Source organism: Capra hircus, chromosome 29 (genome assembly GCF_001704415.2).
Source record: "Capra hircus breed San Clemente chromosome 29, ASM170441v1, whole genome shotgun sequence".
Taxonomy (NCBI): domain Eukaryota; kingdom Metazoa; phylum Chordata; class Mammalia; order Artiodactyla; family Bovidae; genus Capra; species Capra hircus.
Window position 1 is genome coordinate 26,790,416 of NC_030836.1, and position 27,673 is coordinate 26,818,088.

At 39.8% G+C, this 27,673-nt stretch overlaps 2 pseudogenes; one reads left to right on the top strand and one right to left on the bottom strand.

Annotated features, from left to right (window-relative positions):
- On the bottom strand, window positions 2,882-5,399 carry LOC102175651 (annotated as a pseudogene).
- On the top strand, window positions 20,661-21,598 carry LOC102176100 (annotated as a pseudogene).

Below are 27,673 nucleotides of genomic sequence, written 5' to 3' on the forward strand. Positions count from 1 at the left end.
CTCATGACAACAGCATCTCTGCTGCACTTCTGCTCTGACAGTTTACCAGGCCCACCCAATGATCAGTGGTCATCTCAGCAGGGAGAAGGCTTGTCATCAGAGTCCTTCACTTCTATAGATGAGGTTTGGAAGATGAGTAACAGGACAGATAAAATTCAACATTCACCCTTCTACAGCATGTCCGACTCATTGCGACCCCAGGGACTGTAGCCCACCAGGCTCTTCTATCCATGGGACTTTCCAGCAGGAGTACTGGAGTGGGTTGCCATTTCCTTCTCCAGAGGATCTTCTGACCCAGGGATCGAACCCAGGACCCTTTTACAGGGAGACTTCAGTGTTGGGGCTTGCTAACTCTGCTTCCTTATTCTCAAGGAAGAGCAAGTAGCTCTGATGAATTTTAAAAATGAACAGCCCAGAACAGAGATTCTTCCTCTTCGCTTTTTTTTTTTTTTTTTGATGTTGTGAGTGCATTTTGGACTGAGACACTCAGCACAGACCTCAGTACCCCAGGCTCTGAGGTACCACCAGTTACAGGTCATGATTTTTGATGGTGGCTTTGCCAGAGTGTCCCCTGCAGTCTATGGGATGGAAATAGCATCTGCTGGTGCCCAGGGAGCCACTAGCTAGTAAGACCTAAGGGTTATTGTGAATTGGGAAATCCAAGGGACCTGATTAAAACTTAGAAGTCTTAGGTTTTCATTGTGTTTTCCCCAGAAAGCATGATTTGTAGCAAAGAGAAATTACCTACTCTGCATTTAAGCTGAATTCATTATAACAGTGATGTATTGGAAGTAAACCATTTTGCATACATTTTGGTCTGTTGCCAAATGGAGCACATCCTCAAACAGAAAAGCAGGTGACCTTTCCTGAATACACAGCACCTACCCGTATATGAAATAGTAGTCACTTATTTGTTTATTTAGTTTTCTCACAACACATACACATGCACTCAGAGGCTCACATGCATTTGAATCTAAATTCCATAAGGGCAGAGATTTTGTCTATTTTGTTCAGCGCTATTTTTGTAACAACTTTAGTAACACCAGGCATATTCAGTAGGTATTGAATAAATATTTGCTTAATAAACACTGAAGGAATGAGAATCCCTCTTCCCATGTTTCTTGGCACCAATATTACAATAGAATTGTTACCCCACAGGCAAAAGCTTATGTAGCATTAAGGCAATGTGTTTTTTTTTTGTTTTTGTTTTTGTAGACCTGAATGTGAGGCAGGAAAAATATCAGTAAGTTATACTTGGGTGCCTCAGTTCTTAGGCCCTACATTTTTGTGGGTTTCTGATAGGTACTATTTCAGATGCTAAGGAATTATTAGAGGACAATCCTGTGCCTTCTAGGACCTTATGGTTTAAGAAAAGTACACATATAAAAAGAAACACTATTATTTGTTACAAATAAGAAGACTGAGCATGGAAGAATAGATGCTTTCGAGTTGTGGTGCTGGAAAAGACTCTTGAGAGTCCCTTGGACTGCAAAGAGATCAATCAATCCTAAAGGAATTCAACTCTGAATATTCATTGGAAGAACTGATGCTGCAGCTGAAGCTCAATACTTTGGCCACCTGATGCGAAGAAACAACTCACTGAAAAACACCATGATGCTGGGAAAGATTGAAGGCAAAAGAATAAGGGGGTGGCAAAGGATGAGATGGTTAGATAGCATCGCTGACTCAATGGACATGCAAACTCTGGGAGATAGTGAAGTACAGGGGATCCTGGTGTGCTGCAGTCCATGGGGTTGCAAAGAGTTGGACACAGCTTAGCAACTGAACAACAATAACACAGGCAGTTATCATATTGAAAACATTCTCTGATACAGCTGATCTAGTCCTAAACATCCAAGAGAAACTCTTGCTCATGGGCAGAATTGTATAAGAATATTCACAGCAGCACTATTTGTAATAGAATAAAGAAAACAGGGCTGCCCTGGTGGCTCAGTGGTAAAGAATCTGCCTGCCAATGCAGGAAACATGGGCTCGATCCCTGGGTCAGGAAGATCCCCTAGAAAAGGGAATGGCAACCTCGGAAATCCCATCGCCAGAGGAGACTGGCGGGCTACAGCCCACGGGGTCACAAAAGAGCCGCATACAGCTTAGTGACAAAACAACAACAACAAAAGAAAACTGCTAGCTTCTCATCAACTGGAGAATGAGTATTTCACATTGTACCCCTAAAGGGGAAAACTTAACAGTGGTTTGAATGAATGAAGTAGGTCAAAACTTATCAATAAATCACAAAACCATAGAGTTGAGTGAAAAATGAGCTGCTAAAAATGATCTGTACAGTATGGCATTTACTGATCTTTGAACAATTGGATAGCTATTCTTTACAGATTTTATAGATGCATAAAGTTGTAAGAAAAATGCCATGAATGTAAAATTATCAACATGCTTCATTAAAGGTGTTTTGCAGTGAAACAAATGAGATAATTAAGACTAGAAAAAGAATTATGGGAATATCAGTTATGTCTATAATGTGAAAGTTGGGTGATGTATATACAGGTGTTTATATGTTGTTTTGTATTTTTTCTGAAGTGTTGAAATATTTTACAATAAAATCAATGAGACTAAAGGTAGCATACCTTATTCTAAATCATTGTGATATATAGAGTTAATAATACAGCAACTATCAGTTATATGATGATATTTATTATACTAATAACAGATGTTATTAATTGATGAGAACAAATAAAAGCTGGTCATGATAAAAAAAAAATTCTTTAAGTTTTCTGGATCTTATAGACCCCAACCTAGTTATAGTCATTTATATAATGCCAAACCAGACTATACAGCTGGACCTACACACACCACATATGCACAAGCTGTTGCCATTAAGATGAACATAACTGTAAGATAAATTGTCAAATCATAGAGCCCTGGTTACACGACATGCTTTGATGTGTGGTTTTTTTTGAGAATCTTCTTTCATGTGGGTGCAGTGTAGCATGACAATACTTCTAGGCATTGCAGTACCTGCTGGAAATGAGACGACTTTGATAGAAACCACACTTTGCTCCATAACCTGACTTTCTCTGGCAGATTTGGGGATGGTGATCAGGCTGCCAGAACCATCGATGGACTGCTTGTACTGTAAGAGAGAGAGGAATCCTGGGAAAAGAGAAGCCAGGGGAGGGTGATGAAGGAACAACAGAAAAGTCACAGAAACACTTCCCTCCCTATGGGCCACGAGGCCCAGATCTAAAGCCTAATGGTTCCCTTTAAACTAGCCGAAGTCATTCAGGAGGGGGATGCTTTAGCAGGAGAGTTTAGAAGTGTGTACAGAATAGCTTAAATACAGCCCAACTACAGTCCATGGGATCACAAAGAGCTGGACTCGCCTGAGCACACATGCACAAGGTTTGGGGCTTCCCTGATGGCTCAGCAGGTAAAGAATCTACCTGCAATGCAGGAGATGCAGGAGACGGGTTCAGTCCCTAGGTTGGGAAAATCCCTTGGAGCAGGAAAGGGCAACCCACTCCAGTATTCTTGCCTGAAAATCCCATGGCCAGAGACACCTGGCAGTCCATGGGGTCATGGAAGAGTCGGACACGACTGAGTACTGAGCACACACACAGGCAGTGCTCAACACAACCGAGCATTCTTTCTGATGGAGGACGCGCTTCTGAGTTAGGAAGTTTAGTTCCAAGGGAAATTTTAAAGGCTTCTTAGAAGACTCTCCAGAGTTTGTAGGTGGTCACTGAGCATCGGTTACTGCTTCTGGCCTTGGGCTGTCCTGGCAGGACACTATGCCCCCAGGGTCACTGCCTTCACATGAGTGAACGTTCCCTATCAGCCACTCTCTTTAGTCTTGAAGTTGGCAGTTATCTCCACTCTTAAGTGGGGCAGGTATGAAAGAAAAGGTGGAAATGAGGGGTTCCCTCAGAAGCAAGCATGTTGAACATCCTTGCAGGGAACATCCTCAGAGTGAGTCTAACTCCCCCACTAGCCCTTTAAAATCCAAAGGTTGGTAACTCTCCCTCCATCCTCTTTCCAATCCTCTCACAGATGAATTGGTTCTTAGCTCCCATCAAGGGCCCTGAAGACACTCACCAGAGGTGAATAACAATAAAATGTCTAAGTACGCGGTGAAAATTATCCAGGAGACCTTGTAACTCGAGCGGTACACGGATTCACCCTGAGTTAGCATGTGGTGATACCACAGGAGTGCACCGAGCAGAAGGATGCCTGATGTCCAGACAAAAGGAGAAAGAAAAGTCCCTTCTGACGGACCCTGTCTCTCGTACTTAAGTTAACCCAACGTATGTTTGACTTCCAAGCCCCTACCACGCACAACTGCGCCTTGTCCAAAGGGCAATGCCACTTGAGTGGTGGCTCCAATTTGGCAGCTGCATATCTAAGCCAAAGAACTGGGAGGGCTGAGTTAGTCAGAGACCACAGCCTGGACCTACAAACCAAGTATGCCTCCAATCCTATGTTAGGGAAGACGAAGTTACTTGTGACTGAAGACAGGAAGTTACCTGTGAGGAAAGCGAGGCAGGCAGTCATGAGAGTATATTTGGTTTGAGGACTCATATAGGTGAATTCAAAACCCAGGAGCAAGTTATGCATGAAGGAAAGGCTGAACACCACAATCAGAATGTTCCTGACCACTTCCAGGCCATCTGTTGAAAAGAAGAAGCTGTATTGGGAGGAGGACGGATATTTCTTCTGGCTCATTTCTACCTGGGGCACACAAATCTCTAGGTAAACAAGAATGAGGTGAAACATTTGATTAAATAATAAAGAGCAGAGGTAGGGCAAGAAAGAGATAGGGGTCTTAAGCTAAATGGGAGATGGAACCAAAAGAAACTGTTCTCTATCTTTGTATCTTGTAAACTTCTTTCTCCATTTTTTTTTAAAAATGTATTTCTTACTAAACACTCTTGTCTTCCTCTAGTAGCAATGTAACGTGATTTCTTTGCTACCGGTCACCTTTCTTTTATATCCTCACATTCTAGATGTGCTAGATTCCCTGTTGTTACTGTCAGGGCTTCTCAGAGATCCATCAGGTAAGCCTGTGAGCTTCTAAACATTTCTCCAAAACATGCAAATACTGGGCTTCTGGGGTAGCCTTGACTGTGTTGATTATGGAAGTGGGCACACTGCAACCACAGGTGGTTACACTAGAGGATAATGGTGAGATGAATGGAAGTCAAGGAAGGATGAACCCTTTTTCTCTACCCATCTCTTTCCATAGTATAACTCTGACCTACTAGCCCCAGGGAAGTACAACATATCCATGGATTGCGGCTTATTTTAGGTTTTTAGGGTCACAACTTCAGTTCAGCCCATTATTCTATGATGATTTCTACTGCCAAGAAGACTAAGACCCAGGAGGAGAACATTCTGGTGGCTTAGACCTTTCTGACAAGTATGAGCACCATTGTGATTGGGAGTTTCAAGCAGAGACCATCACCAATATCTCATGCGCTTCATCTCAGAGATGATTAGTCACAAGAAATAGGGCAAAATCTAACTTTTAGTGATTGCTGACACATTGGCCGTGGCAGAAGCTGAAGTAACTTAGGAAACAGAGACGATAAATTGCACTGTTCCCCACGCCTCCATCTGGGCTAGTCTGTTGTCACAGCTGCCAACTGCCATGGAGTCATTTCGGTCTGACTCTTGACCCTGAGACCTACTGCTGTGGAAGCACCTAGAGGGCCTAGATTCCCTGAAAGAGGAACCAGATACAGAAGGAGGTATGATATCACACACAGAGAACACTATCAGATAGAGGAGCAACTAGAGGTCCTAAAAGAAGTTAGATATGTATGATGGAAGACGTTAGAATTATATGTTCCAGGATTGATGAACATTAGATGGGGATCAATGAAATGCAGAAGGTATTTGTATCACTACATGAGATGTCAGCTAGCTAGCATCACGAAAGAGAATGCCCACTCACAATTTGGGATGTTTTGAAGATAGGTAAGGGATTAGTGACACAGGTCAGAGAAGAAATCATATACGTAGTTAGGGAAAACAGGAGGCAAGATGCCATTAAATAAGATGTAAACCATGGGAGCAAGCACAAGCCTGCTTATGAGAAAGAATTTAGTAAGTACTGATTTTGTTTAAGTTTAAGGTGCCTCGAGAGCATATGACAAAATTAGTCTTGAAACTTAGTAGTAGGTTAAGGGTTATCAACCTAGGAATGGCAATTGAAACATAGGTGTGCATATCACCATGACAGGATATCACAGAGAATGTGACAAGAAGCAGTGATGGAAATTCTGATTAACATTACCACTTATGACAAAGAATAAAGGAGGAGTGGTCAGAGCAAGGCTGCATGTGTGTGATTGCATGTTAAGTCCCTTCAGTTGTGTCCAACTCTTTGCAAACCTATGGACTGTAGCCCGCCAGGTTCCTCTGTTCACGGGATTCTCCAGGCAAGAATACTGGAGTACTTTGCCATGCCCTCCTCCTGGGGATCTTCCCTACCCTGTGACTGAACTCCTGTCCGCATTACCCTAAAAGACCCCTCAACTATAATCACCCAACAACAGTACTCTCTCACCCGGAGGCCCACAAGAGACTTAACCCTATTATAGACCGTCTTCTTCAGACCTCTATCTTAATTCCTACCCATTCACCACACAAAACCTCTATTCTGGTAGTAAAAAAGGGACAAAACTCTTGGAGACTGGTCCAGGACCTGAGAAAAATCAGTGAGGCTATTACACCAACATTCCCAGTAGTCCCTAATCCTTACACCCTTCTGTCGGCCATACCAACTGCAACCCTCTTCACAGTATTAGATCTCAAAGATGCCTTTTTCACTATTTCCCTCCATCCCTTCTCCCAACCCCTTTTTGCCTTCACCTGGCAAGACCCTGAGACTCACATTTCCCAACAACTAACATGGACTGCTCTCCCCCAGGGGTTCAGTGACAGCCCCCACTTTTTTGGACTGGCTTTACAAAAGGACCTACAGACACTTGACCTAGCCCCAAGTCATCTACTCCAATAGGTAGATGACCTCTTCCTTTGTAGCCCAACTCGAAAACTCCGCCTCCAACATATTGCTAAACTCCTTGGGGCCCTAAGATCCTGGGGTTATCAGGTGTCCCGATCCAAGGCCCAAGTAGTACAGACAAATGTCACCTACCTGGGGCTCTCTATATCCCACCGACAAAGAACTATTCCCCCAGATAAAATCCAGGCCTTAATTAACTGTCCACTTCCAAAAACAAAAAGAAAACTCCTGTCTATCCTCTACCTCCTAAACTTTTTCCATATCTGGATCTCTAACTTCTCCCTCATTGCAAAGCCGCTCTATGAAGCGACTAAAGGATGTCTGGATGAGCCCCTCTTTAACCCCTCCTCTCTGGCCAATCCTATTTGCCAGCTCACCTAGAGCCTCCTCCAAATGTCAACTCTCCACCTGCCAGATCACACCAGACCATTCTTTCTCTCTGCCCATTCCAACCAAGGACAGGCCCTGGGACTTTTATGTCAGTGGGCCAGAGATACCTGGGCTCCCATAGCCTATCTGTCAAAACAGCTGGACATGGTGACCAAGGGGTGGCCTCCCTGCATACAGGCCATGGCTGCAATCGCAGCCCTCATACCCAAAGCAAATAAACTCTCTAGACATGCCCCTTTAACAGTCTGTTCTCCACACACCTTCCAAGACTTACTATCACATCAGGCTTTCCTCTCCCTTTCCCCTTCCAGGGTACAAGTCCTACATGCCTTTCTCTCAACCCTCAGCTCTCATTCTCCCCCTGCTCTCTGCTTAACCCCATCAGCTTATTACCCACATCATCTACAACAGACCCTCTCCTACATAGCTGCAGCCTAACAGTAGATCTTACCCAAATCCCCTTTTAACATTTAACAGATCAGCCCATCCTAGACCCAGACACCCCACACTGGTTCTTTGATGGCAGCTCTCAAAAATCACCACCCTTCGCAGCAGGATATGCCATCATCCAGGGGACCTTTGCCACAATTACAAGACCCAGACAATTGAAGCTTCACCTCTGCCACCTCACACCATTTCTCAACAGGCAGAACAGAGAGCTCTCACCAGAGCTTTGACTCTGGCTAAAAATCTAAGAGTTAACATCCACACAGACTCCAAATATGCCTATAACATACTTCACTCAAACATTCTAATATGGAGAAAGAGAGAGAGGTTTCCTAACACAAAAGGGATCCCCCATTATTAATTCAGATCTGATCCACAAATTTCTAGAAGCAACACTCTTACCAAACAAAGCCGCCATCCTCCACTGTAGGGGACATCAAAAGGGAAGTCTCATATTAGCCTACAACAATGCTGCAGACCAGAAGGCAAAAGAGAGAGCCCTGTCCCACCCCTCCCTCCAGTCCCCTGTCATCTTAGCTCTGACTCCATCTCATCCTCCCACCACCAGAAAAATCCTCTCTTATCTGCACTCACTCTTTCATCCCTCGTCCAAGACACTCCAACAGTTCCTCTGTAACCACTTCCCCATATCCACGGGTGACCAACAATATTTAGATAACCTTACCCGCTCCTGTCAAACATGTCAATGTATTAATCCCAATTCCCAACCATAAACCTACCTCCTTTCCAACCCATCAAATGCGAGGCAGCCTCCCAGCACCAGATTGGCAGATAGACTTTACTCATATGCCCCCAGTTCAGAGATTCAGATACATCCTTGTCCTTGTGGACACTTTTTCGAGATCGGTAAAAGCATTTCCCACTACAAACAAAAAAGCCCACACTGTGGCCCAAATCCTCCTCACAGAAATTATCCCCAGGTTTGGTCTGCCTTCATCCCTACAGTCTGATAATGGCCTGCAATTTACATACAAGGTACCCAACAACTTGTCCAATTCTTACAGACACCCTGAAAATTTCACATTCCATACCATCCCCAGTCCTCAGAAAAGGTAGAAAAGATGAATAGAATGATTTTAAAAACTCTTACCAAACTTACCTTCAAGGTACATCTAGATTGGACTAAACTTTTGCTGATTGTTCTCAGAGTGTGGGCTTTGCCCATAAAGACCCTGGGACTGAGCCCCTTTGAGGTGATGTATGGAAGGCCCATGGTCCCTCCTGGGCTCCTCTCACACCAAGCTTCCTACACTCTGCTCTGCTGGCAGAACTCCACAATGCCCTAGACACCGAGATTGGGGACATCTCGACCTCGGCCCATTTTTACAACAAGCTGTCCCAGGAAATTAATGAAGATATGGAGCAAGTAACAGGGTCCTTCATTTCAGTCCAAAGAGAAATTAACTCATTAGCTTCTGTGGCCCTACAAAATAGATGAGCCCTGGACCTTTTCATCACAGAAAAGGGAGAGACCTGCCTTTTTCTAGAAAAAGATTGCTACAATTTTGTTAATGAAATGGACATAGTCCAGGACAGAGTCAAAGAACTTAGAGACAGAATTGAACACTGCAAAAAAGAGTTACAAAACCTTTACAATCCCCAAAACCTATTCCAACAGGCCCTTCCTTGGTTACTCCCTTTCTTGGGACCATTGGTACTTATCATTTTATTCCTCGTATGTGGACCCTGTCTCTTCAATCTCTTTCAAAGGTTTCTCCAGGAATAGATTCGGGCCATCTCTCAAGACCAAGTCAAGACTGTTCTTTTGCTTAAAACTCTGATGGCAAAAATAGAAAACCAACACTACAGGCCTTAGACTTCCTTCCTCCCAGACTACAAACCCATGACCCTCATTTATCAGCACAAAAAAAGCCCTGAACATTAACGGTGCCCACATCTCTTTCTCTTTTTATATATGTCCCTTAAAGTCTGGAATGAAGGAAAGTTGCATGGTTCAAGGTAGACTAGAGTTAAAACTCCCCTCCAGGTCCTCCCCACCATTCTAGGCAAAACAAAGAACTCTCTCACCTGAAGGAAAAAAGACATTAGGTTGACTACGCCCAGCTCCAAACTGGCCCAGCCTCTGGCTGATCTCCAGAACTCCTTACCCCAGCCGTTTAAGAGATAACTACTCCCAACAATCTTAGAAAAGAACAGGCCCCCTTAAGACAGTAGCTTTCTACATACATGCCTATATATACTTACTCTTTTCTTAGATAAGAGCAGCAGCTGCTCGCTAATCTGACTTCTGCTCCTTCTCACCTCATTAAAGGTGATCTGTTCCTGTAGAGTACCAGTCTCATTCTTTTTCTGAACCTCACCTACTCTAACTCCATACCTTACACTGGTCACAAGTGACCATCTCAAGTGTTTGAGCAGGATCCTGTTGGGCATTCCTGGAACAACCTATCTGCCTTAGCTCCTCTCTGAAGTACCTAGATAACAGTATTTGGTGCAGAATTCCTGAGTTATTTTGCAGATGTGAACACCCATTCCATCCCAAATGGAAGATGTTAACTGTTTGATAATCAATAGCGCATAAACCCAGGCCTCCTGGAGCCTAAGTTCAGTTCAGTTCAGTCATTCAGTCATGTCTGACTCTGTGCGACCCCATGGACTGGAGCATGCTTGGCCTCCCTTGTCCATCAAGAACTCCCGGAGATTACTTAAACCCATGTCCAGAGTCAGTGATGCTACCCAACCATCTCATCTGTCATCCCCTTCTCCTCCTAACTTCAATCTTTCCCAGCATCAGGGTCTTTTCCAATGAATCAATTCTTCACATCAGGTGGCCAAAGTATTGGGGTTTCAGCTTCAAAATCAGTCTTTCCAATGAATATTCAGGACTGATTTCCTTTAGGATGGACTGGTTGGATCTCCTTTCTGTCCAAGGGATTCTCAAGAGTCTTCTCCAACACCACAGTTCAAAAGCATCAATTCTTCAGCACTCAGCTTTCTTTATCATCCAACTCTCACATGAATACATAACTACAGGAAAAACCATAGCTTTGACTAGACGGACCTTTGTTGGCAAAGTAATGTCTGATTTAAATTAACCTCTGTGACACCACACTGTTCCCTCACCTTCAGCCAGAGAACTGTGCAGGAGCTGAGGACATACCCTGTGACCCCTCTCCACTATCTGCTTTTTAAGAGTGCATTGCTGAACTCTTTTGGGGAGCTAGGGGCTTCTAAGTTCATGAATCACCTGTCTCCTTGCATGACCTTACAATAAACCTTTCTTTGCTTCAAACCCCTAACATTTCAGTGGACTTGCCCTCACTGTACACAAACTCGCATTAACACTCATCCCAATTTTAGGAAGATTACTTAATCTGCTTTCATGATTGTGTGTGTCCCTCAGTTATGTCTGACTCTTTGCTACTCCATGGACTATAGTCTGCGGTTTCCCCTGCCCATGGAATTTTCCAGGCAAGAGTACTGGAGTGGGTTGCCTTTTCCCACTCCAGGGGATCTTCCCAACCCAGGGATCCACCTGCTTCTTTTGCATCTCCTGTATTGACAGGTAGATTCTCTACTACCATGCCACTTAGAAGCCTTCTTTCATGATTATCAGAGGCATTTACAAGAGATAGCCTAAATTAAGTCTCACTTAAGTTCATGAAATGAGCTACAATGAGTTTGCTTACTTACATGGGTTAAATAGTTTTGGCTGTTCAGAAAATTCTCAAGTCCAGTCTCCAATTTGCATTTAAGTTTAACAGTGTGAAACATCATCTAATGACATTACTCTCATGCTTTAAATGCTTTCGTGTTTCTATTTTTTTTTTTTTTTTTTTTTTTTTTTTTTCATGTCTATCTAATTCTTTTTAAATGCATAACTTTTTTTAATATTATGTTAAATTTTTTTTTTTTTTTTTTTTTTTTTTTTTTTTTTTCTTTTTTTTTATATTTTTTTTTTTTTTTTTTTTTCTTTCTTATCTTTATTCTATTTATCTTTAAAGCAAATCTTTTTTATATATGTAAAATCTTATATTCTGTAATTACCTGTCTGGCATCTATAAATGTCCATGTCTCTTTTTCTTTTTTTTTTTTTTTTTTTTTTTTTTTTTTTTTTTTTTTTTTTTTTTTTTTTTTTTTTTTTTTTTTTTTTTTTTTTTTTTTTTTTTTTTTTTTTTTTTTTTTTTTTTTTTTTTACTGTCTGATCTAAATGTCCAGTCTCTATTTTCCCCTTCAGTTCAAAATTACCAAAATATTTGTTACTTCTCAAAACAAACACACAAACAAACACTATCACAAGTTGGTGTCTTTGGAGTTGTTGTTCCAAGTCTTTGAAATGCAGTTCATTTCTATCTCATCTACTAAAATCCCTCTGCAAAAGTCTGACTTGATTCCAACATGACTTAAATTATGTTTCCTTTGTTTTCTAACTTTAGATCATAAAAACCCTAATGTTATACAGATTACATTATATTGTGTCCTCTAAGCTCCTTGGGTGCTATCACTGTGTTTCTGATTTCTGTGTATATTTCATATGTGCTGGGTTCACAGAAGGAATTTAGCAATTGAAGGAAGAAGAATTATACTATAGATGTTGACATAAATCAGGGTATTTAAAAATTTTCACATGGTTAAAGTAAAAATCACAGACAGGGTAAAACTGAGTAGAATAAGAAACATCACACAAATATGATCATTTCAAATATATAATGAAATATCTTGAAAGTTCACACAAGAAGAAACCAAACTAATAAACATAGATGGTTAACCTATTCACTTTTTAATATAGCAATGTGATGTTACAATACTGTTTTTTATCTAGTCAATTGACAAAATAATATTAAATAATGAAACTGCATATTAACAAGCTACATTTTAACTCTGCTGCTTTTGGTAAATAATATTTGTCAATTCATATACAGGTAAACTTTATTGATTCCTTCAACAAGTGTTTTTTGAGTATCATTTCTATATTCTGCATAGTGATGGGAGCTGGACTTATGAGACAGATAAGACATTGATCCTGCCCCAAACAAGTTTATTGCAATGACACACAAATACACAGGATTTTAAGAGACTACTGAAGCTAACAAAGGTCTGTCAAGTCAAAGCTGTGACTTTTCTAGCAGTCATGTATGGATGTGAGAGTTGGACTATAAAGAAAGCTGAGCATCAAACAAATATGCTTTTGAACTGTGCTGCTGGAGAAGACTCTTCTGAGTCCTTTGTACTCAAGGAGGTCAAACAGTCAATCCTAAAGGAAATAAGTCCTGAATATTCATTGCAAGGACTGATAATGAAGTTTAAACTCCAACACTTTGGCCACCTGATGCGAAGAACTGACACTGGAAAAGACCCTGATGCTGGGAAATATTGAAGGCAGGAGGAGAAGGGGATGACAGAAGATGAGATGGTTGGATGGCATCACTGACTCAATGCACATGAGTTTGAGCATGCTCTGGAAGTTGGTAATGGACAGGAAACCTGGCATGCTGCAGTCCATGGGGTCGCAGAGAGTCAGACATGACTGAGTGACTGAAAGGACTGAACTGAATTGAAGAGGGATATTTATTGCAAAATGGGCAAGATGTCAGGAAAAATTTCAAATGCAGAAAGAAACATTAAATGAGATGTTAAGCAGAGAAATAAGAATTAGTTCTGAAATCAAAATAGTTAAGGGATTAAGGGAGCAGAATTAGCAAAAGCACAGAGGAATAGATTTGACAGGATGTGGTCCACTGGAGAAGGAAATGGCAAACCACTTCAGTGTTCTTGCCTTGAGAACCTCATGAACAGTATGAAAAAGCAAAATGATAGGATACTGAAAGAGGAACTCCCCAGGCCAGTAGATGCCCAATATGCTACCAGAGATCAGTGGAGAAATAACTCCAGAAGAATGAAGGGATGGACTCAAAGCAAAAACAATACCCAGTTGTGGATGTGACTGGTGATAGAAGCAAGGTCTGATGCTGTAAAGGGCAATACTGCATAGGAACCTAGAATGTCAGGTCCATGAATCAAGGCAAATTGGAAGCAGTCAGAGGTGGCAAGAGTGAATGTCAACATTCTAGGAAACAGTGAACTAAGATGGACTGGAATGGGTGAATTTAACTCAGATGACCATTATATCTACTACTGCTGGCAGGAATCCCTCAGAAGAAATGGAGTAGCCATCATGGTCAACAAAACAGTCTGAAATGCAGTATTTGGATGCAATCTCAAAACGACAGAATGATCTCTGTTCGTTTCCAAGGCAAACCATTCAATATCACAGTTATCCAAGTCTATGGCCCAACCAGTAATGCTGAAGTTGAACGGTTCTATAAAGACCTATAAGATCTTTTAGAACTAACACCCAAAAAAGATGTGATTTTCATTATAGGGGACTGGAATGCAACAGTAGGAAGTCAAGAAACAGCTGGGGTAACAGGCAAATTTGGCCTTGGAGTACGGAATGAAGCAGGGCAAAGGCTAATAAAGTTTTGCCAAGAGAACGCACTGGTCATTGAAAACTCCCTCTTCCAACAACACAAGAGAAGACTCTACACATGGACATCACCAGATGGTCAACACTGAAATCAGATTGATTACATTCTTTGCAGCCAATGATGGAGAAGCTCTATACAGTCAACAAAAACAAGACCAGGAGCTGACTGGCTCAGATCATGAACTCCTTATTGCCCAATTCAGATTTAAATTGAAGAAAGTAAGGAAAACCACTAGACCATTCAGGTATGACCTAAATCAAATTCCTTATGATTATACAGTAGAAGTGAGAAATAGAATGCCTGATGAACTATAGAATGAGGTTCATGACATTGTACAGGAGACAGGAATTAAGACCATCCCCATGGAAAAGAAATGCAAAAAAGCAAAATGGCTGTCTGGGGAGGCCTTACAAATAGCTGTGAAAAGAAGAGAAGCAAAAAGCAAAGAAGAAAAGGAAAGATATAAATGCAGAGTTCCAAAGAATAGCAAGGAGAGATAAGAAAGCCTTCCTCGGCGATCAATGCAAATAAATAGAGGAAAACAACAGAATGAGAAAGACTAGAGATCTCTTCAAGAAAATTAGAGACACCAAGGGAACATTTCATACAAAGATGGGCTCGATAAAGGACAGAAATGGTATGGACCTAACAGAAGCAGAAGATACTAAGAAGAGGTGGTAAGAATACACAGAAGAACTGTACAAAAAAGATCTTCATGACCAAGATAATCACGATGGTGTGATCACTCACCTAGAGCCAGACATCCTGGAGAATGAAGTCAAGTGGGCCTTAGAAAGCATCACTATGAACAAAGCTAGTAGAGGTGATGGAATTCCAGTTGAGCTATTTCAAATCCTGGAAGTTGATGTTGTGAAAGTGCTGGACTCAATATGCCAGCAAATTTGGAAAACTCAGCAGTGGCCACAGGACTGGAAAATGTCAGTTTTCATTTCAATCCCAAAGAAAGGCAATGCCAAAGAATGTTCAAACTATCGCACTATTGCACTCATCTCACATGCTAGTAAAGTAATTTTCAAAATTCTCCAAGCCAGGCTTCAGCAATACATGAGCCATGAACTTCCAAATGTTCAAGCTGGTTTTAGAAAATGCAGAGAAACCAGAGATCAAATTGCCAACATCCACTGGATCATCAAAAAAGCAAGAGAGTTCCAGAAAACACATCTTTTTTCTGGTTTATTGATTATGCCAAGGCCTTTGACTGTGTGGATCACAATAAACTGGAAAATTCTGAAAGAGATGAGAATACCAGACCACCTGACCTGCCTGTTGAGAAACCTATATGCAGGTCAAGAAGCAACAGTCAGAACTGGATATGGAACAACAGAATGGTTCCAAATAGGAAAAGGAGTATGTCAAAGCTGTATATTGTCACCCTGCTTATTTAACTTATATGCAGAGTACATCATGAGAAATGCTGGGCTAAGCACAAGCTAGAATCAAGATTGCCAGGAGAAATATCAATCACCTCAGATATGCAGATGACACCACCCTCATGGCAGAAAGTGAAGAGGAACTAAAAAGCCTCTTGATGAAAGTGAAAGAGGAGAGTAGAAAAGCTGGCTTAAAGCTCAACATTCAGAAAACTAAGATCTTGGCATCTGGTTCCATCACTTCATGGCAAATAGATGGGGAAACAGCATCAGACTTTATTTTGGGGGGCTCCAAAATCACTGAAGATGGTGATTGCCACCATGAAATTAAAAGCTTCTGTACAACAAAGGAAAATATAAGCAAGGTGAAAAGACAGCCTTCTGAATGGGAGAAAATAATAGCAAATGAAACAACTGACAAACAACTAATCTCAAAAATATACAAGCAACTTCTGCAGCTCAATTCCAGAAAAATAAACGACCCAATCAAAAAATGGGCCAAAGAACTAAATAGACATTTCTCCAAAGAAGACATACGGATGGCTAACAAACACATGAAAAGATGCTCAACATCACTCATTATTAGAGAAATGCAAATCAAAACCACAATGAGGTACCACTTCACACCGGTCAGAATGGCTGCGATCCAAAAATGTGCAAGCAATAAATGCTGGAGAGGGTGTGGAGAAAAGGGAACCCTCCTACACTGTTGGTGGGAATGCAAACTAGTACAGCCACTATGGAGAACAGTGTGGAGATTCCTGAAAAAATTGCAAATAGAACTACCTTATGACCCAGCAATCCCACTGCTGGGCATACACACCGAGGAAACCAGAACTGAAAGAGACACATGTACCCCAATGTTCATCGCAGCACTGTTTATAATAGCCAGGACATGGAAACAACCTAGATGTCCATCAGCAGATGAATGGATAAGAAAGCTGTGGTACATATACACAATGGAGTATTACTCAGCCATTAAAAAGAATTCATTTGAATCAGTTCTGATGAGATGGGTGAAACTGGAGCCAATTATACAGAGTGAAGTAAGCCAGAAATAAAAACACCAATACAGTATACTAACACATATATATGGAATTTAGGAAGATGGCAATGACGACCCTGTATGCAAGACAGGAAAAAAAACACAGATGTGTATACCAGACTTTTGGACTCAGAGGGAGAGGGAGAGGGTGGGATGATTTGGGAGAATGGGAATTCTAACATGTATACTGTCATGTAAGAATTGAATCGTCAGTCCATGTCTGACGTAGGGTGCAGCTTGCTTGGGGCTGGTGCATGGGGATGACCCAGAGAGATGTTGTGGGGAGGGAGGTGGGAGGGGGGTTCATGTTTGGGAACGCATGTAAGAATTAAAGATTTTAAAATTTAAAAAAAATAAAAAATTTTAAAAATAATAATAATAAAAGACGCTTACTCCTTGGAAGAAAAGTTATGACCAACCTAGATAGCATATTCAAAAGCAGAGACATTACTTGGCCAACAAAGGTCCGTCTAGTCAAGGCTATGGTTTTTCCAGTGGTCATGTATGAACATGAGAGTTGGACTGTGAAGAAAGCTGAGCGCTGAAGAACTGATGCTTTTGAACTATGGTGTTGGAGAAGACTCTTGAGAGTCCCTTGGACTGCAAGGAGATCCAACCAGTCCATTCTAAAGGAGATCAGTCCTGGGTGCTCATTGGAAGGACTGATGTTAAAGCTGAAACTCCAATACTTTAGCCACCTCATGCAAAGAGTTGACTCATTGGAAAAGACTCTGATGCTGGGAGCGATTGGGGGCAGGAGGAGAATGGACGACAGAGGATGAGATGGCTGGATGGCATCACCGACTGGATGGACACTAGTCTGATTGAACTCTGGGAGTTGGTGATAGACAGGGAGGCCTGGCATGCTGCGATTCATGGGGTCGCAAAGAGTCAGACATGACTGAGAGACTGAACTGAACTGACTGAACCACTTCACACACAATTACAACGACTTCCTAAAAACGATTGCTATCTAAAAATGGTTACTCACTTCTTAATGTAAAACCTCTGAATGCAGAAAACTATCTTTTTTAAAGTTCAGCCCATATTATATTCAGACCCATTTAATGGTTAGAGAGCCTTGCTATTGAAACACGTATTTTACAGGCTGCAGCTCTGTCTTTTGAGGTAACATTCAATAAATCTAATTCCAATTCATGTTACTAGTTGTGTAGGTACTTGGAGTAAAGTATTTTGATTCAAATATTGTTGTCTTAGATAATTATAATTTGAAATTCACCATCATAAATTATAGCCCCCAGAACTAAGCACAATTCACCAGATGTATTTTTTTCTTGTGTGATTATCACTCCCTTAATTTTGGATGTTATGTTCTTTTTAATGAAATCATTGGCAGTTTGATGTTTTTCTCTTGATCCAGATGTTTTGAACACAGATTCGTTAGGCCATTTCTTCCCAATTTTGAATGTTTTTTGCAGACCTGACCTATTCCTACTTATATCCTTCCAGATTCAGGTTACTTTTGGAAGCTTTCATTGACCTCTACTCTGGGTTAACACCATAGTCATCACGTTCTGGAGGATCTGTTGAATCATTTATCACATTGTCTAGTCTGCCCCCTCCACTCTCTCTAGACTGTAAAACTCTGAAGAGTAGGAATTCTATCTTATTCATCTCATCCTAAGTATCCACAGAAAACTGTACTTACAGTCTGTTAAATTATTTATAATATCAAAGGCTATCAGATCCACAGGCTAATAGTATCGTTTAGAATCATTATCATCATACAAGTGTCTGTTAATCTTCTCTATGTTAATATCATCTACAAATTTCATAGTGATTCCTTTATGGTATCATCAGAGTTATTAGCATAATATTTTTCAGTACAAGTCTAAGTTTACAGTACCATGGAATAATTCTCAAAATAGTATCTCAAAGTGCAAGTTCCACCTTTTTAAAAAAAGTATTTGTATTTAAATTTGTATTTAAAAAGGTGAACAGTTTTACCTGCTGTTATCACTAAACTCTACAAAAGTAGCTTTTTTATTTATTTTTTATTGTATTTTATTTTTTATTTTTATTTTTACTTTATTTTACTTTACAATACTGTATTGGTTTTGCCATACATTGACATGAATCCACCACGGGTGTACATACGTTCCCAAACATGAACCCCCCTCCCACCTCCCTCCCCATAACATCTCTCTGGGTCATCACCGTGCACCAGCCCCAAGCATGCTGTATCCTGCATCGGACATAGACTGGCGATTCGATTCTTACATGATAGTATACATGTTTCAATGCCATTCTCCCGAATCATCCCACCCTCTCCCTCTCCCTCTGAGTCCAAAAGTCCACTATACACATCTGTGTCTCTTTTGCTGTCTCGCATACAGGGTCGTCATAAAAATCACAAATTTGCAGTGTCCTCCTAGCTAAAGACTAAGAGGACCTTACTCTGAAATGGTGATCTTCATAATCATAACTGAAATTTCTGTCTATGGATGAAAAGTGTCAATAACAAGAGGGTGGCAGAAAATAAATGGTATTATGATTATAAATTTTTCCAGCTCTTATGCTCTTTGCATCTAGGATATGTTTTATGCATGTTTTGAGATAGTATGTTTTATGAATGTTTTATGAGATAGTATTCCCAGAAGATATCAGTATTAGCTCAAGTCCTTAATTACCACTTTTGTTTCTTATGGCTATGTCAATTTCTTTTTTTTTAATCTGTACTCTTAGGAAATCATTATCCACATTTATATTGAAAAACGAGTCATGGCTAAAAAATCACTTGAGTCTCTGAATTTATTAATGGCAACTTCATCTATATAATGGGAATAATACACTCAGTAAGATTGCTGGGACACCATTTTTAAAAGGCCTTGCACAACACATAGTATCCACTGAATAAATAGTAATCAGTTTTGATACACTGATAACCTCTGATGATACCTCTTGGGTCTCTTTCTTTTGAAGTCATCACACTGTGCTGTGCATGGAATCATCAACCTTCTTCCCCCATATCCCAGAGTTAGAAAGGTGCAAATATTCTTTCTGCTTTGGTCTCTTGTGCCTATGGGAGAGTGTTTTGGTTTGAAGGTGAATTTAAAGGTGAGTACAAAGACACCAAGACCACACCCATATTGTTGTTACAGCCTAAGGATCATGCAAGATTGACATTCTGCAGCCCTGGTTTCCCAGGACAATAACAGGTCATACAAAGTACTTAGCACATAGTTAATATTTCATAAGAGACTTTAGGATGAATGAATTTAGGCTTTAATATTTCACACTTCTGAATTCTCCTCATTATTTTTGAAAAGGTGACTATAGTGAAGGTATTCACTGCAAAGGATCAGTTATTTATACTCTACTGTCATACTTTATAATAATTTTTCCACTTACTTTAATTACTGTGAATGGTTGCTTTGATATGACAAAGAGATAGAAGGGCAGATATGAGTAGCTAAAAGAGGAGATGAAAAGGGAGACAGAAAGACTTTATTTTGTATGCTTGATCATGTACTTCTTATATGCCTAACTGTGAGAAAATATCCAATCACTATATTAGTTATCCAGCATGTAAAATAGGCATGCTAGTATTTGCTCTGTAGAAGAGTTGAGAGGAAAGAAAACAAATCATGGAAAGTTCTTATAATAAAGTTAACAGAAAATTTCTTTGGCTGTCTAGGCACTGGGCAATACTGAGACCCATTGGGAGAGTTCTTTGCTTTGATAACGTAGAACAAACAAAGGAACATTCTATTTATATTTGTTAATATTTACATCTTCTATGTTACTGAGATGCACTTTGACCACTAATGTAGATCAGGAAGAGACAGAGAACTGAAGCTATCTGCTTGAGAAGTCTGGTTTTTATATTACACATCGTGTTATAAGACTATAAATATCCACTTCAATTCTTCCTTTCTTCCATAAATTCCCAGAGGAAAATGGCAGCAGGAAATCACTCCTCAGTGACTGAGTTCATCCTTGCTGGGCTAACAGAGCATCCAGGACTCCAGCTGCTCCTTTTCCTCCTCTTCCTAGGAATCTATGTGGTCACGGTGGTGGGGAACCTGGGCATGATCACACTGACTGGGCTCAGTTCTCACCTGCACACCCCCATGTACTATTTCCTCTGCAGCTTGTCCTTCATTGACCTCAGTCAGTCCACTGTCATTACCCCCAAAATGCTGGTGAGCTTTGTGACAGAGAAGAAGACTATCTCCTACCCAGCATGTATGACTCAACTCTTCTTCTTCCTTGTTTTTGTTATATCAGAATGTCATATGTTGGCTGTAATGGCATATGATCGCTATGTTGCCATCTGTAACCCCTTGCTTTACAATGTCACCATGTCTTATCAGCTCTGTTCTTGCATGGTAGTGAGGGTTTATATCATGGGCTTGACTGGTGCCACACAGCTCACACAGGCTGCATGCTAAGAGCGCTTTTCTGCAAGGCTGATGTGATCAACCATTACCTCCGTGATCTTTTTCCTCTACTGGAGCTCTCCTGCTCCAGTACTTACATAAATGAGGTGGTTGTTTTGTGTTTCAGTGCATTTAATATCCTCACTCGAATCCTGACCATCCTCAGCTCCTACATCTTCATCATCTCCAGCACCCTCCACATTCGTCCCACGGAGGGCAGGTCCAAAGCCTTCAGCACATGCAGCTCCCACATCTCAGCTGTCACTATTTTCTATGGATCTGCAGCATTCATGCACCTGCAGCCATCATCAGTCAGCTCCATGAAACAAGGGAAAGTGTCTTCTGTGTTTTATACCATTATTGTGCCCATGCTGAATCCTCTGATCTACAGCCTGAAGAATAATGATGTCTAAACTGCGTTTAACAAAATCCTTGAAAAAATAACTTTCCTATGAAAAAGAGGATTTTGTCTTGGAAGAAATTTTTGATTTCCTGAGAAATTTGGTAAGGAAATAGTCCAGACACAGGAATGTATGTCCACAATTAATGAGATCATTGCTACCATTAAGACTTGATTATTTGGGGGGAAGTGGCAGGGAGAGGACTGGACTCATAGTGTTATCATATGGAGAACAGCACCATTTGAGGATGTGCCAGAGTCCACATGTCCATAAAATTCTGTATTACCTCTAAACATTAAAACAATATCCAAAGGCCTTCATGTGGATTATTATATGCATGGAATATGGAACTTCTTTAGTCAAGACTTATTCTTCTTTTAAAAATTATTTTTTTAAGTTTAAATTTTTATTTTTTGGATGCAATGTGTGACTTGCAGGATCTTAGTTCCCCCAACCAAGAACTAAACTCAGGTTCACTGCAGCGAAAGTGCTGAGTCCTAATCACTAGACTGCCAGGGAAATTCCAAAATTTATTTATCTTAGTTCAAGGAATAAATCCATCTGATATGTATCTTTTTACTTTCTCAATATCTTGTATCCCTGGTGCTGTTTACTAATAAGGCAAATATCTCCAAAAGTGAGATCTCTAAAGTAAACAATGTTTAACCATTTACAATCTATAAAAGTCAATCTTTAATTCTTAGTTTGTGCACAAAAATGTATTAGGAAGTACAAGGACATATGATGGGTGATAAGACACAATTTCTATGTCACAGGACACACATATGGTCCACACTATTGCAGAAGATTGACAGCTATAAATGGCCCTGAAGAATTATGTGTATTTTGACTTATATCTTTGTGCAGCTTTCCTTACTCCACATTTCTGAGATAATTCTACCACCTCTGTTTCCCTGATAATGTTGTACTTATTTTCTCTTGTCTCTAAAAAATATATCCTTTTGTTGCCATTCACATTATAGAATCTTAGATTTAGAAGTGATATCCTTTTATTATTATAACCATATGGATCATTCATTCACATAGGCATTTAAAATTGAAATATTATTTTCTGTTTAATGGTAAGTACCCATCTTATCCCCAAAGTATCTGATAGAAAAGAAACTAGTCATTTTGAAGAGGAAAAAGGTATATGTAAACAATAAATACCCTCTTTACCCCTTCGACTCAGCATGAGCTGTTATTCTTGGGAAAAATCCCTGGTGGCTCAGGCGGTAGAGAGTCTGCCTGTCAGTGCAGGAGACACGGGTTCAGTCCTCGGGCCTGGAAGGTCCCCTGGAGGTGGAAATGGCAACCCACTCTAGTGTTCTTGCCTGGAAAAGTCCATGGACAGAGAAGCAAAGTGGGCTACAGTCCTTGGAGTCACAAAGACTCAGGCACAACTGAGTGACTAACACTTTCACTTTTCTTTTCAATCTGTGTTTTAAACATCATGAGTCCCATCTGATAATTCTAAGGTAGTGTTTTCTTTGAGGTCAGCTTGCCTTCAGACATGTAATGGTAACACTTCTGTGAGATAGCACCATTTATCTTACCTCATAAAACCTAAACTCATAAAGTACAAGGCAAGCTTATTCCTCTCTTTGAGATTTAGAGGAAAATTCCCTCTTGACTTTCTATATACCAATCATTCCTCAAGTTCATACTCCACTCTTTGATCCTATAAAAACTCTCTGTATACATGTATATCTATCCATATGTGTACATATGTGTATGTATATATGTCTATGTTTATGTGCAACTAATATGAATGTTATATATTATAAACCAATCTCCATTTTTATTGCTAGCATATGTTTTATAAGGCTTATGTGTGTAATAATTATTACTCTATGCATTCAACAAACAACATTGAATACATTTTTTTTTCACATGGATGGCTGAAAGATAGGAAGGAATATTTCTGAGAATTTTTGTTTGTTTCTGAGCATGCATTTGTGTATTTCTGCTGCTCAATGCTCAGTCATGTCTGACTCTCTGTGACCCCATGGACTGTAGACCGTTAGGCTACAGTCTCTGTGACCTCTGTCCATGGGATTCTCCAGGCAAGAATACTGGAGTGGGTTGTGATTTCCTCCTCCAGGGGATCTTTCCAACTCAGGGATCAAACCTGTGTCTCGTACATCTCCTGCATTGGCAGGCAGATTCTCTACCATTACTGCCACCTGGGAAGCTCTATTTGTGCATTAAAGCTATCAAAAGATTAAAGAAAGATAAAACATGTCTGCACTGACTCTAGTGATATGAGAACTGGTAGAAGATATGCGATTAAAATATTGGAGTAGATTGCAGACAGATTCCAAAATGGAAATGAAACTTTACCACAAAAATGAGAGGTAAAGGATTTGAAGAACTACTACAAATGAGACAAAAATTAACAAATATATAGGATTGTTTTAGATACCAGTACAGATGGGCACAATGTTTTAATAATGGAAAAGAACATGATACAAAAAATACATTCTAACGCTAGGCACTATGATAAGCTTGGATTACGCTCTCATACAGAGTTTGTCTTTCGTTAATTCTCATACAAGCATATATTAATTTCTAAAAAATGTCCAATTCCTCACATACAATTAGCATTTTCAAGGATGTCACAGGAGTGGATTTCAGAAAATTACTTTATATTTTCTCTTTTAGTCACAGTTAGGTATAACTGTTCATCACATACACAGAAGTATGCACATACTCTGGTACCTAAACCTACAGGTGACTCAGGACAGGTTCAGTGGCTCACTGGGGACATAAGCTGCTTATCGATTGTTGCTCTGCTACAACATCTAGTTTCCATCTATCTTTTGGTCTCAGACAATAGTTCCAGATTCATCCTTCATCTGTAACCCTCAGCCATCAGAACCAAAGACAAGGAAGGAGAGAGAATGTCTGCCGACTTGAAGACAACTGCCTGGAAGTGACAGACCTCACCTCCTCCTATTTTCCTTTGGTGTGACCCAGTCATATAGTCCAAGGTGGCTGTAAGAGGGGCTAAGAAATACCATGGTATCTTTGTAGCCACCTGCTCCCCCCAAAAAATCAAGGCATTTATTATTGAGGAAAAAAGAGAAAATTAGGAATAACTAACTGTCTTCCACTCTTTTGAGTATTTCTATTTAGTCCTGGACAGCTGTGTGTTGTTCTCTCTAGAGTTAACATTTGAATTTGACTTTGTATCTAAAAGAATAATAATGTGAACTGTGATTAAAATGATATGCATAACATGCAAAATACATTAATATTTCATAGCTATTAGAATCTGCCAGAAAACTGTTTGTCCTGCTGGGTGGAATAGTTCCTATAATATCTTAGCAATGCGGTTTATTCCTGTCACTTCATTCTTGCTGCTTTCCAGTCCTGACATAGCTTCGTAAATCCATTCTCATTTTCCAGCTTTTCACACCTTTCAGTTATAAACACCTTTCAAGAACAAATGCAAGTTTTTAATTCTCCATGTATTTCTGACCACTTCACACTATTATCAAGCACATTTCTGGTTCCTCACATATACTGCAAGATGTCTTTTATGGTACTCCTTATCATTAAAGAAGGCTTGTGGGTATTCTGTAAAAGTTATCAGAAAGTTGAGAACAATTTTTTGTGTTACATTGTACCATATTGATTATTCTAGGTCTGATAATTATTGATGAGCAACATTTTCCTATGTGTTTATGGATTGTTATGTTTATGCTACCCTTTTTTTACAGAAATTTGCAACAATACCTTAAAATCTGATTAAAATCTGATACCCAACAGTAATCTAAAGGCTTTCAAACTCTGATTAGCCAATATACAGAAAGAGCCTGACGTATGTGGGATATACACACGATGGAATATTATTCTGTCATTTGGAACAACATGGAATGACCTAGAAACATTAGGTTAAGTGAAATAAGTTAAAGAAAGACAAATATTGTATAATATCACTTATATGTGGAATCTGACAAATCTGATCTCATAGAAACTGAAAGTAGAATGGTTTTTACCAGATGGTCAATTGGGGTATAAGGAGATGCAAGTCAAAGAGCACAAACTTCCAGCTGTAAGATAAATAGCTCTGGGGATCTAATATACAAAATAATGACTACAGTTAATAATATTGTGTTATATGTTTCTTTTTTTTCATTTAATTCTTTTTTTTATTTTTTATTTTTTTTGCCACATGGCATGTGGGATCTTAGTTCCCTAACTAGGGGTTGAACCTGAGGCACTTGAAGTGGAAGTGCAGAGTCTTAACCACTGGATCACCGGGGAAGTCCATTTTATATGTTTCTAGTAGAGTAAATCTTAAATATTTTTACCATAAAAAGGAAATGGTAACTATATGACATGATGGAGTTGTTAGCTAAAACCATAGTGGAAACCAATTTGCAACATTAAATTGTATCAAATCAATTGTATATAGTAAGCTTATACAATGTCATATGTTAATTATATCTCAAAGCTGAAAAAAGCAAACTTTATCAACACATTTCATAGTAAATTTTTCCTCAAAATGATATAACATTTAACACATATTTTGAATAAAGATATTAAATACAATTTTTATTTCCTAACAAATACAATTCAGAATTTATGTAGAATTAAAATAATCTTGATAACACATGTGTCTCTATATTGTTTCTCAACATACTTCTTATGATATTAGAGGAAAATAAGTCATTATTTTTCCTTGTTAGACTTGTTAGAACTCACGGGATTATGGCACTATCTAACAGATGTTTTCATTCAGTCCCCAAGTTAAAATGATAAAAGCATTTTTTAATGGGTGTATCATGATAGATAAATACAGTTAATAGAGAAAATGAAAAAAGAAACTTTTAAAGCTTACAGGTAAATGTTGCTCTCTGATTATCTATTATTCCCCTTGTGGAAAATCACTTTGGAAAACTCCTTCAGTGTATGTCTTTGTAATTTCCTGAAATTTTGAATTTTCAATTAACTTGACATGAAATTCACTGGAGCTCTAAAAACTCTATCACATCCTTGCTTACAATGTATAATCTAACAAGAGCAATGAACCCCATCCATGTGACCAGATTAAACACTTGAGATGCAATGGAGAAAAGAGTGAAATTCTAATTGTCTAATTTTCCCAAGAGTTGATACTTGTGGGATAAGGTTCCAAAGGGAAGTAAGAATCATTATTTATTCCACATTAGACTCTTGGCATCAATACTGAGAATATAAAATCACCGTTAATATCAACCATCTTTGCTAAGGATCATCAGCTTCACCAGAGGTCAGGACCAGTGATGCAAAATCACAAAAACAGAGACTTTTAGATTATGACCCTCAACACCAAGAAATCCTGAAAGGTTAGTACTCAGAACTATCCACCACCATCATCAGAATCACTTTTACCTTCAGAGTTGGGGGAGAAACCCATAGCTCTAAAGTTTTAGGCAGGGGTTGGTGCTGGTTAGTCACTATCATGTCCAACTTTTTGTAACTGATGGACAGCAGCATGCCAGCTTCCTTTGTCCATGGGATTTTCCATGCAGGAATACTGGAGTGGGCTGCCATTTCCCTTCTCTGGGAGGTCTTCCCCACCCAGGAACTGAACCTTAGTCTCCTGCATTGCAGGTGGATTCTTTACCAACTGAACCACCAGGGAAGGCCTGGGGAGGATTTATCCCAGTCTTGAATTTAAAAATTTTAGGTCTTTTACCACAGCACTCTCCCAGGGCACTAACAGATGTAGGTAGTTATCTTCCTGTCTCTATCTGTCCTCAGTCTAATAGTCACACTCCCAGAGCAGCAAAGTTTCCCTTATCATCTACCTGTCCCTGCTGGATAAAATTATGGCCAACATTTCTTTATTTAGTCACTTCAGCTCAGGCATTGTGAGAACCTTGCTCACTTATGTGGTGGTGGTGGTGGTTTTATCACTTAGTCATGTCTGACTCTTGTGATGCCATGGACTGTAGCCTGCCAGACTCCTCTGTCCATGGGTTTCTCCAGGCAAGAATACAGGAGTGGGTTGCCATTTCCTTCACCAGGGAGTCTATGTTAACCTCTCACTAAACTTTCAATAATTTTATTAAAATAGCATATTTGTGGATACTTTCTGTATTTAAGTCATGGTGCCAAATATTATCTAGTACAGAA